The sequence below is a fragment of the Peromyscus maniculatus genome, chromosome 1 (genome assembly GCF_049852395.1).
Source record: "Peromyscus maniculatus bairdii isolate BWxNUB_F1_BW_parent chromosome 1, HU_Pman_BW_mat_3.1, whole genome shotgun sequence".
In the NCBI taxonomy this organism is placed as follows: domain Eukaryota; kingdom Metazoa; phylum Chordata; class Mammalia; order Rodentia; family Cricetidae; genus Peromyscus; species Peromyscus maniculatus.
Window position 1 is genome coordinate 29,532,663 of NC_134852.1, and position 11,947 is coordinate 29,544,609.

At 46.6% G+C, this 11,947-nt stretch overlaps 1 pseudogene; it reads left to right on the forward strand.

The window, feature by feature from the left end:
* The first annotated feature begins 1,602 nt into the window (after nt 1–1,602).
* Nucleotides 1,603–3,965, forward strand: LOC102926168 (zinc finger CCCH domain-containing protein 11A pseudogene; annotated as a pseudogene).
* Nucleotides 3,966–11,947: the final 7,982 nt, after the last annotated feature.

Below are 11,947 nucleotides of genomic sequence, written 5' to 3' on the forward strand. Positions count from 1 at the left end.
TCTTTTGTTTTGTTTTACTGATCCTTTTAAGTTTATAGATTTGCAGCCAGAGAGATGGCGCAGTGGGTAAAGGCTTCTGCCACCAACACCGACAACCTGAGTTCCATCCCGGGTACTTACTTGGTGGGAGGAGAGAAACCAGGCTTTCCAGCCTCCTCCACTCAGCATCTTCACAGTTTCCTGCCTATCACTAGCCGGAGGAAAGGATCCAACTGCATGTGTCTGGCTTGCCCACCACTGTACAGTCAAAATATCATGAGTCAAACCATCCTTCCGTGCGGGACCATCTGTATTTATGGTTGAAGTGACAGTGTGGCTGGGGTTTGTTTGGGAGCGTCTAGCAGAGGTGGGAGAAAACGACGTGGCCTGAAATGAAATAAGAGATAAGTACTAGTGGGAACTGTGCCTAAGTGGTGATGCACAGCTGTCATCCCCGCATGCAGAAGACTGCGGCAGGAGGCTGGAAAGCTACGGGACAGCCTGGGTTACAGCAAGACCCTGTGGGTGCGCACGTGCGCGCGTGTGTGTGATATAAACATAGTATAACAGAAATGTATGTGTGTATATGTGTGTGTCGGTCATATATGTGGCTTCCCTTCCACCATGTGGGTCCCAGGGATTGAAACTCAGATCCGAAGGCTTAGCAACAACCACCTTTTCCTGCTGAGCGGTCTCAACAGCCCGGTATTTTAATGAGTTAGGCTCCCTGTTACATTGTTACAGCACTATACTGGTGCATCAGACAAGGTCTCGGGTAGCCCAGAATAGACACGAACTTGACATGTAGCTGAGGATGACCTTGAACTCCTGGTCCTCTTTCCCCTGTTTCCTAAGAGCTGGGATAACAAGTGTACACCACTATGCCAGACTTCGGTCTTTTGAATCTCAGTTCTATGAGACAGGGTTCTGCTACGGTGCTCGGCTTGGTCTGGAATTCACTACACCGCTAAGCTGGCCGTGAACTCGTAGTCTTCTACTGAGCTCCTACGTATTGATAGAACTGCAGGCTTGAACCACCAAACCCTTTCAAACTTTGTAGACCACCCTCTTAGAGAGATGAAACACCATGACCAAAAGCAGCTTGGGGAGTGTGGGGTATACTGTGTATCAAATAAAGCTTGTCTGAAGATCAGGGGACAGAGCAAGCCACTAGATTAAACACAGAGGCCAGGCAGTGGTGGCACACACCTTTAATCCCAGCACTCATGAGTCAGAGATCCATCTGGGTCTCTGTGAGTTCAAAGCCACCCTGGAATACCTGAGATTGAATCAGTCTAGGAGAGAAACAGAGCCAGGGTGTGGTGGCACACACCTTTAATCCCAGCACTTGAGATCTCATGCCTTTGCTTGGGAAGTACACACGCCTTTAATCCCAGGAAGTAACAAGGCAGGGCAGAGAAAGGTATATAAGGCGTGAGGAAACAGAACTAAGGACTTTTCGGCTAGAAGCCTTTTCAGCTGAGGCAGCTCATTCGACTAAAGGTTTTTTCGGCAGAGACCTTTTCGCTAGAGTCTTTTGGCAAAGGATGCAGAGGCAGTCAGAGGATCCATGGAGTTGGCGAGGGGAGCGTGGCTGTGGCTTATTATTTTGTCTCTCTGATCTCTCAGCATTTACCCTAATGTTTGGCTTTGTTTTTTGTTTTTTATTATGAGACTTTTTAGAATTCGAACAACAATTGGAAGAGTAAGTCCATTTCAAGAGCACTCGGAGCTGGTTTTCACCTTGAGGAAAAGCCACTTGCGGCCTGAGAATTCGCCCGATATGCTTAATAAGGGGGACGACTGCTATTTTTACTTCTATTCTACATGCACCAAGGGTGCCAGCTGCCCATTCCGCCACTGTGACGCCGCACTAGGAAATGAAACTGTCTGCACACTCTGGCAAGAAGGTCGCTGTTTCCGACGGGTGTGCAGATTTCGCCACATGGAAATTGACAAAAAACGAAGTGAAATTCCTTGTTATTGGGAAAATCAGCCAACGGGGTGTCGGAAACTAAACTGTGCTTTCCATCACAAGAGAGGTCGTTACATTGACGGGCTCTTCCGACCTCCAAGCAAAACTGTGTTGCCCACTGGGCGTGAGTTGCAAGAAGTAAAGGCTAGCCAGCTCGCAGATCGACAGAACAAACTGTGGGTCCCGTTTAATTCCCCCCCTCAACTGCAGTGTGTAATGGAATCAGAAAGTGTTCCTAGGCCCACGCATCCACCCATTGTAATCAATCTTGCGGAGGATGATGAAGACGATGACGACGATGATGATGATGATGATCAGTTTTCGGAGGAGGGCGATGGAAGCAAAACACCTGCCCTGCAACCGACTCCTGAGGTTCATAACGGAATAGGAGTGGCTTCTGCCCGGAAACCCGGAGTCAGTTTAAAGCAAGGTGAGTGTTTGAATTTTGGAATAAAAACTCTTCAGGAAATTACATCAAAGAAAATGGAGGAAAAATCCAAGAAGCAAGGTGGCCCTGGAAAGGAGAATGTTTGGCCTGCAGTGAGGACAGGAGCTCTATCCAGCAAACAAGAAGAGCCCTTGGTTAGGTTGCCTCTCACTGAGAGAGTGGGGAAACGAAAATTTTCAGCAGATGGTGGCAGTGGTCCCCCGTTAAAGCGAGGCCTTGCACAGAGGCTGGGAAGAAAGGTGGACGCTCCAGAAAATAACGTTGATAAAGCACCAAAGAAAGAGAGACTTAACGAAGCTGGTGAGATCCACGTGAAGACACTGGAAGAAATTCTTCTTGAAAGAGCTAGTCAGAAACGTGGAGAAAATTGCAAACCACACTAAAAACACAAGAACCTTCCCGGACAGATGAGTCTCCACCAGGAACAAAAAGCTCTTCCTCCGTGTGGATCAAAACCTTCTCTGAGGTCCTGGCTGAAAAGAAACATCGGCAGCAGGAAATGGAGAGACAGAAACCCAAAAAGGATACAAATTGCCCCGTGTGGACAGCAGATACTGGCGTGAAGAAGACAGGGAGTCTGTTATCTGTTGCTGTCTGGACAGCCTGAGGAGGCTGCAGGAAGAGCCACCTCGATGCAGGAGGTGCACATGAAGACGCTAGAGGAAATCCCTGGAGCACAGGTAAACTCTGAGAGCAGTGCCAGCTCCTGGCCTCAAGCGGAGGCTAGCAAAAGAAGAGAGAAACAATACTTGAGCTTGAAGACAGAGACACTGGTTCTCAGAGCAGTGTGACTAAGACAGAGGCTACTGAGGCTTCAGATGAGACCCTAAGTGATAGCACAAAAATTCCAGCCAATAGAGGTGACACTGTCAGAGAGAAACAGATTGAGAAAGGACTGGAGACAGGTGCCTCACAGAAGGAGAAGCCAGCCTTGACACCTGTCCTGGAAGACCGAGCCTTGTACTATACCTGAGTGGTGGGGGAGGCCAGTGCTCACGGTTGTGTGGGGATACATTGTGTACCCTAATAAAGCTTGCCTGGGTATTGGGGACTATGGGGGTCCAGCCCCTCGGCAGTCCCCTCCCAGGGTCCGGGAAAAATATACAACCAGCTCATAATTAATCTTTGATGAAAGGAAATGAATCTATGTACACAAAACTTCTTAGTCCATACACTTTATTATTTATTCTATGATGGTTCTCTCTCTACACAGCTTCTATTCTGCTCTCATGCCTAGCTCCTTTCTTGCCTGATTTCTCCCTATGTTTATCTACTGCTCCCTCTAAGTTCTATCTTAATTCTCTCATCTTAATTCTGCCTCATCTAGGTCCTTTTCATCTTGTTCTTACCCAGCTAGTACTTCCCCATCTGACTCTTCTTCATCTTCCCTCTCGTCCACACGCTCTCTGTGGTCAAAATCCTCCTTATCCCTCTCTGTTCTCCCCAAGTCTCTCCAGAGTCCAGTTATAAACCCAAGCAATAGCAATCCCCTGGTCAAGCAAGGTCACCAGGCTTGAATTCTACAGGGTCATAAAGGCAGCTAAGAATTTTCCTCAAGCAGTGACCACCAGGCTTCCAGGGTCAAATGGGGGGTGATAAGAATCACATAGAGGGGCAGTAATTGTTAATTATCATTTGCAAACCAAAAGGGAAGTGACTAATGAATTAACTAAAGGCTAAATTCAGGTAATATCTAAGAAAAGGGATCTTATGTGCTCAACTATAATCTTTTTTTTTTTTTTTTTTTTTTTTTTTTTTCCGAGACAGGGTTTCTCTGTGCAGCTTTGCGCCTTTCCTGGAACTCGCTTGGTAGCCCAGGCTGGCCTTGAACTCACAGAGATCCGCCTGGCTCTGCCTCCCGAGTGCTGGGATTAAAGGCGTGCGCCACCACCGCCCGGCAACTATAATCTTAAACATGATTGGTAGAAAATGTTAAGAATCTATAAGTTGCTAGGTCAATGGGAAAAAATAAAACTGTCTTCTTTTTTCCTGTGACTCCTATCTGTCCAAGCTATCTGCCGTTTTTTCTGCAGGGTGGGGGAAAGCGTGCTCAGTCGCTAGGCAACCTGTATACAGCTAGATGCCTCTGGTAATAGTTAAAGGGAGATCTGGAACTAGAGGTAAGATTTGGGAAAGGAGGAAGTTAAGTTTAATTGGCACATCTGCCAGGCCTTCTCAAAAAGGTAGCCTAGATGATTAAGTCTGTTCTTAGAGAGTACAGAGGTATCTCTGATAAGGTACTCTCCTCCATTTGGGGATGGACCCGGCCGGATGCTGCCAATGATGATAATTACAGGGAGTCTTGAACTGGGGTTCTGGCTGAGCATAGCTGTCAGCATAGAGAGTTATCTAAAGATTCCTAGAAGTGGTTAGGAAAGGAGTTAGAGGTCCATAAAGTTAGTAAGGTGTAAGAAAGGAGGGTCCGAGCTCAATTGTGTAAAGCTATTACTTAAAGTCCACCTGACCTAGGCGGTGTCTCCTTGTGGAATTTACCTTAAATCAGGAGGGTTGCATGTGGACTGTTATCACTGTTAGTCTTTGAAAGTGGCTAAGGGAGATATCTGATTCCAGAGGAAGCCTTTCCTGAGGCAGTTCTCCAAATGCCTGGAATGTGTATGTCCAGAGAGTGATCAGTCCACACTGTTAGCCCTTCTAAGGGAAAAATCAATTGGGAAAACTATGAAGGCACTCATGATTTTCATAACAGAAGACAGCTGATATATAACAAGCCAAGTAACACCAAAAGCAGGCCTCCATGGCAAATTCGGTTCAGTTCTTGCCTGCCATCATGGAAGAAACTCTTTCTCAGAGCAGTTAAAGAACCTAATGCATATTGTAAAAAATCATACTGCTCTAGATGATAGAACAGCTATAGAAGAGAGAACAAAAAATCAGGAGAAACTATAAATCAAAATTGATAAAGATTAAATAGGCAACAACCTTCCCAAAGTTAGGGTTGGGGAAGGGTTTTGTTTTTTGTCTTCAGGAGAATAAAGGCTGAGGAATTTGAGGCATACTGAACAAATGAGACATCTGAAGAAAAAAGATAAATCATTGAGAAAAAAAAATGTCCCAAGAAAAAGAGTAAATTGGCCTATTGGTATATCACATATCTAACAGGATAAAATTTCATAAGTCTCCCTAAATGTTTGTTTCTGCTGTTCTCTATGATAAGTTTTTTATGCCTGATAAGCCTGCGCTGATGCAGCAATCCAAATCAGACCGAATTAGAAAAAGCCCTGGTTTAATGGGTAAAGCATTCCCAGGTGATTCTTCGGCCTCCCAGAGAGAAGACAGGGATGAGAGCCCGGAAAAGCACATGTCTGTTTTCTGGGATGCAGCTTAAATACCCTGTGGGAGTGGCCTTGAGCATCTCTTGGGGAGGAGCTGTGTTTGCTGGGCTTTGAAGGGGCAGGTTTGGGGAAAGAGATGGGAGAGGGGAGTTGAGGTGGATCTTCCACTAGAACGCTCTACAGACACATAATGCAAACGGTCTTTATGTAGTCCCAGCTCAATTAAAAATTAAAGCTGGCCTTGGAGTTACAGTGTGGCTTTCTCCTCTAAACCCAAGCATGCTTATTAAAAGGAAAATCCAAAATCTCTGTTTCATGTCAGAAAAGCCACCTGATATGGGACTGAAGAAAAAACAAAATTAAGGGACTGTTATATTGCTATTAATCTCATAATTGTTTGGTTTTATTTTGACTCTTTAAAACTTTTCTTTTTTTTGTTTTGTTTTGTTTTGTTTTGTTTTGTTTTGTTTTTTTCGAGACAGGGTTTCTCTGTGTAGCTTTGTGCCTTTCCTGGAACTTGCTTTGGAGACCAGGCTGGCCTTGAACTCACAGAGATCTGCCTGGCTCTGCCTCTGGGATTAAAGGCATGCGCCACCACCACCACCAGGCCAAAGGAGGCTTTTGATTGCTGGACTTCAATATGATAGCTGGACCTTGGTAGTCAGTCTCAGGAGGAGGAAGTGACCAAATAAGGGAACAGACCTTGGTGTCCAGCTTTAGGAATGTAATCTAGCAGTTTTTAGCAAGACAGAGGGAATGGGGAGAAGGGCAAGGCCTGCTAGAGCCACATGTTCGAGTGGACTAATGTCCCTTCACTGGTGATGCTGTTGCTGGAAGAATATGGACTTTGGGACTTTGGACTAGAAAGTGCTTGGACTCTTTAAGTGGGGCTTAACAAGCCATCTCAGTAGACATGGACGGTAGTACAGAGGGAGATGTGAACTGTGGGAGCCCAGTTCAAGACGCTTCACAGGGGAAGAATACTAGTAAGCGGCCTAAAGACTATTCTTGTGGTATTTTTGGAAAAGAATGTGGCTGCTTTTGGCCCTGGTTCTAAAAATCTGCCTGAGGCTAACTTGAGTTTTTGATGGTGTGGACAGAGGAGATTTCCTGACAGTCCAGTATTGACTATGTCCTGTGATTATTAGTGGTCACACTCATGGAGATCTATAATGAAAAGGAGCAAGCTGGGCAAAAAGAAATATAAAATGTACAGTAGGAGAAAAGGGACACCAGGAAGTGTAATGGAGTTAAGTCCAATGTTTAAGGAGATTTTAAAAAAAAAGAAACCGATGCTAAGTGAAATAAAGGGAGTGAGGACCTCTGACAAGACCCCACCCAGATAAACTTTCAATCTGTGAAAAGGAATTAAAGGAAAGCTTAAGCAGGGCTGGAGAGATGGCTCAGAGGTTAAGAGGTCCTGAGTTCAATTCCCAGCACCCACATGGTGGCTCACAACCATCTGTAATGGGATCTGGCGCCCTCTTCTGGCCTGAAGAGATACATGCAGATAGAACACTATACACAATAAATTCAAAAATCTGTAAAAAAGAAAGAAAAGAAAAACTTAAGCAGGTTCTAGAGAGATGTCTCAGCGGTTAAGAGCACTGGCTGCTTTTCCAGGGGAGGAGTTTGGTCCCCAACAACCACATGGTGGCTCACAATCACCTAGCATGAGATCTGATGTCCTTCTCTGACATGTAGATAGAGTACTCATATACATAAAACAAGTAAATCTTTTAAAGTGCCAGGTGGTGGTGGTGCACACCTTTAATCCCAGCACTTGGGGGGCAGAGGCAGGTGGACATCTGTGAGTTCGAGGCCAACCTGGTCTACAGAGCGAGATCCAGGACAGGCACCAAAACTACACAGAAAAACCATGTCTCAAAAAACCAAAAAAGGGGCTGGAGAGATGGCTCAGAGGTGAAGAACACTGATTGCTCTTCCAGAGGTCCTGAGTTCAAATCCCAGCACCCACATGGTGGCTTACAACCATCTGTAATGAGATCTGGCACCCTCTTCTGTATACATAATAAATAAATAAATCTTAAAAAAAAAAACAAAAAAGAAAAAGAAAAGGAATGAAAAACTTAAGCAGTGAAGGAAACCACCAACCACAGAAAGGAGGGGCCAAGTTCCAGCCTCATCAAGCAGCAGAACTTGGCAGCTTTGGCCACGTGGTTCTGGCTGTAGAGTCAAGGATACAAGACAGGGGTTGTAGAATCTCCCTCTGCAGCTAAGGAAAAGCCACTGAGGACAGGGATGTGTCAGCGGTGTCCTTGCATGGAGGCCCAGAGAAGCCCTTGCACAAAGCCGTGAAGGTGAAACCTGGATGGCCTTGGAGAACCCAACATGTTAGAGATGTCAGAGCCTTGGGATACCCGCTGAGGAGAGCTGCTAAGGGAGTGGAACCTGGGAGAAGTGTGTGGCAGTCAGCAAGGCTCAAAGGAGCTGGAGATCTGAAGAGGGCTTTGACATCAGACATGGAGATGCAGAGTTTGGAGTTCGCCCAGCTGGTTTCCAGTCTTGCTTTGGTCAGTATTTCCTCACTGTTCTCCCTTTCCTCCCTTTTGTATGGTAATGTATGTCCTGTGCCATTGTATGTTGGAAGTATGTGATCTGCTTTTTGATTTTGATTTTACAGGGGATTACAGTGAAGAGATTGTCATGAGTCTCAGAAGGGACTTTGAACTTAGGATTTGTTTTGGTATGATTTGGTTTTTCGAGACAGGGTTTCTCTGTGCAGCTTTGGTGCCTGTCCTGGAACTCACTCTGTAGACCAGGCTGACCTCGAACTCACAGAGATCTGCCTGGCTCTGCCTCCCGAGTGCTGGGATCAAAGGCGTGTGCCACCACTGCCCGGCAAATGCTTTCTTTAATAAGCATTGCCTTGGTGATGGTGTCTTTTCACAACAACAGAACAGACTAAGACGGGCCCCTCCCTGATGACTAGACATGCAAATATGTAAGCCTGTGGGGGCCATTCTTACTCAGGCCACCAGACCACGTGCTTGTCTTCCAGCGGGTGCTCTACCCATGGAGCTGCACCCTCAGCCTAGTTAACTTTTTTTTTCTCCATTTGAGAAAGGATCACTTGTAACTCAGAGTATCCTTGAGCTCATTATGTAGCCAAGGATGACCTTTGAACTCCTGGTCCTCTTGTTCTCCTCCCCACCCTCCCACCTCCCACCCCGTACCAGAACTATTAATGTGTGCCACCAAATCTGGCTTAACACTTTTTCAAAAACTTAAGGTCACATTTATTTAGAAGCAGACACACGCCACTGTGCTGTAGAGGGCAGAGAACACCATGTGAGTCTACTATGTGGGTCCTGGGGATCAAACTCAGGTCTTCAAGCTCGGTGGCAAAGTCTTTGGCCACTGAACCATTTTGCTGGCCTTAACATTTTAAAAAAGAACCATGTAGCTTGAGCATGGTGGCGTACACCTTAAATCCCGGCACTGCAGTGGGGCGGGGAGAGGCAGAGGCAGGTGGATCTCTGTGAGTTCGAGGCTAGCCTGGTCTACAGAGTGAGTTCTAGGACAGCTGGGGCTACACAGAGAAACCCTGTCTCAAAAAAGCCAAAAACGAAAAGTAAATATATATATATATAGCTGGATATAGTGGTGCACAGCTGTAGTCTAGGAGCTTGAGAGACTGAGGCAGGAGGATCACTGATTAAGGCCAACCTGGGCTATACAGTGAGATCTAGGCTTAAGAAAATTTGTAATAGCCAGAACCTGGAAACAACCTAGATGCCCATCAACGGAAGAATGGATGGAAAAAATGTGGTACATATACACAATGGAGTACTACTCAGCAGAGAAAAACAATGAAAGCATGAAATTTGCAGGCAAATGGATGGAACTAGAAAAAAATCATCCTGAGTGAGGTAACCCAAACCCAGAAAGACAGTTATGGTATGTACTCACTCATAGGTGGCTTCTAGATATAAAATAAAGAACAATCAGACCACAACCCATAGAACCATAGAGGCTATATATATAGAATGGAGGTCCCTAGGATGACTGTGGCTTATAATAAATTTCCGTTTTACTCAATTATTGGAAAAAAAAAATAGCCAAATGAATGGAAACACATGAACTATGAACCAAAGGCTGAGGGGCCCCCAGCTGGATCAGGCCCTCTGAATAGGTGAGACAGTTGATTGGCTTGATCAGTTTGGGAGGCAACTAGGCAGTGGGACCGAGTCCTGTGCTCATTGCATGAGTTGGCTGTTTGAAACCTGGAGCTTATGCAGGGACACTTGGCTCAGTCTGGGAGGAAAGGACTGGACCTCCCTGGACTGAATCTACCAGGTTGATCGCAGTCCTCGGGGGAGGCTTTGCCCTGGAGGAGGTGGGAATGGGGGGTGGGCTGGGGGTAAGGGGAGGGTGTGGGAGGGGGGAGAATAGGGGAACCCATGGCTGATATGTAGAACTGAATGGTATTGTAAAATAAAATAAAAATAAATAAATTTTAAAAAAAGAAAGAAAATATGGAAGTAAGTTGATAAAAACTCTAGATGTGGTTTCATGATTCTATGGAACGTGATGAACCTCCGACTCTCCATCAGGAAAGTGGGCGGAATTCTCCTTAAAGTAACGTTTCCTTAGCGCCTGCCTTTTGAAAGTTTGTAATCCTTACCGGACCCACCTGTCTGAAACCCCCTTGATCTGTTTTCTACCCGGGGGGGGGGGGGGGGCAGGCTGAAGACAAAGTCAGAAGTAAACAGGTTGGCGGACCCCTGCAGGGCCAGGCTGGGGGGGGGGGTCGTGCACCCCTACAGTAAACACAAGTCAGTTTCACCTCCGGTAGTTTCCTTTCCTCTCCGTACCACCCAAGACTGGGCTTTTCTAAAGAGGTGCCTGCAAACAGCCAAAAAATAAACCACAACAGAGGCCCAGAGGAAAGGCAGGCGAAGCTGAGTAACAGCAAGATGAGATGGGAAAATAAATAATTGTTACTACTGAGTTCCGCAAACCTGCCTTCCTTTCCCAGCTACCAGACCCTCAACTAAAGAGGTCATGGTCAAGAATCAGGATCAGGCTCTGCCACGCACAGGACGCTCAGCAACCCCCAACAACATATAACCTAAAAATTCTAAAAATTACCATCATGACTATTTTTCCTTTTCACACACACACACACACACACACACACACACACACACACACACACGCACACACACACACCCTAATGCTTTGCAGACCAGCCTGGATTCAAACTCAGAGAGCCACCTGCCTCTCCCTCATATATATGCCTCCCCATGGATTAGAACTCATGACCCTCTTGTCTAAGCCTCCCCGACCCTGGAATTAACAGACTTGACCCACCAGGTTTCCACTTCTGATGTGGTATTGTACTGAGCCTGTTCTGGGCCCCCCTCATCAGAAGCCTTGCTCTCCCATACAGCAACCGGTGTGTGTCTCTTCTGCCTGGGAGGTGGTCCCTGGTTGAAATATTGGTGGCATTATTCTGTGTGAAAAGCCAGTGGTTCAGACATGCCCTCACTGCAGGCCCTGTACCTCAGTGCCCACCTGCATTAGGCATGTCCCACCCAGCTCCCCTTGCTTTGAGATGGCCCCTCACTGTGTAGCCAGGCTGGCTTTGAACCCGCGGCAACGCTCCTGCCTTTGCGAGGATTACAGCACCTCCTTGCTCATCTACCTTGACTACCACCATATGCAGGTTCAAAGGACTCAAGATCACTCTGGGTTTGTGTCCCAGCTAGCCACGTAGCTTTGACTCCAGCCTCTCTGGAACCTCTCTCTGCGCATCTGGAAGATGGGACCATGACGGTGTTTTTGGCTTTCTGTACCGGTCTTCACTGTAGCCCAGGCATCAAACCCAAGAGCCTCGTGAGAGCTCGGCTTGTGACCATGTCACCCTGCCTAGCTACAGTGACGGTTCCAAATGTGTTTCAGTGTTTATTTAATTCTGTGTAGCTGCACAGGCCTGTGTGCTGGAGGTCAGAGGAAAACCTGAAAAGTGGGTGTTGAGGATTGAACTCAGGTCCTCAAGCTTGTTGGCCAGCACCTTTACCTGCTACCTGGCACTACAATGGATTTTGTTGTTGTTTGTCAAGACAGGGTTTCTATGTGTAGTCCTGGCTGTCCTGGAACTCACTCTGTAGCCCAGGCTGGCCTCGAACTCACAGAGATCCACCTGCTTCTGCCTCCTGAGTGCTGGGATTAAAAGACGGGCACCACTATGCCCCGCTTACAGTTGGTTGCATACCAACACTGCAC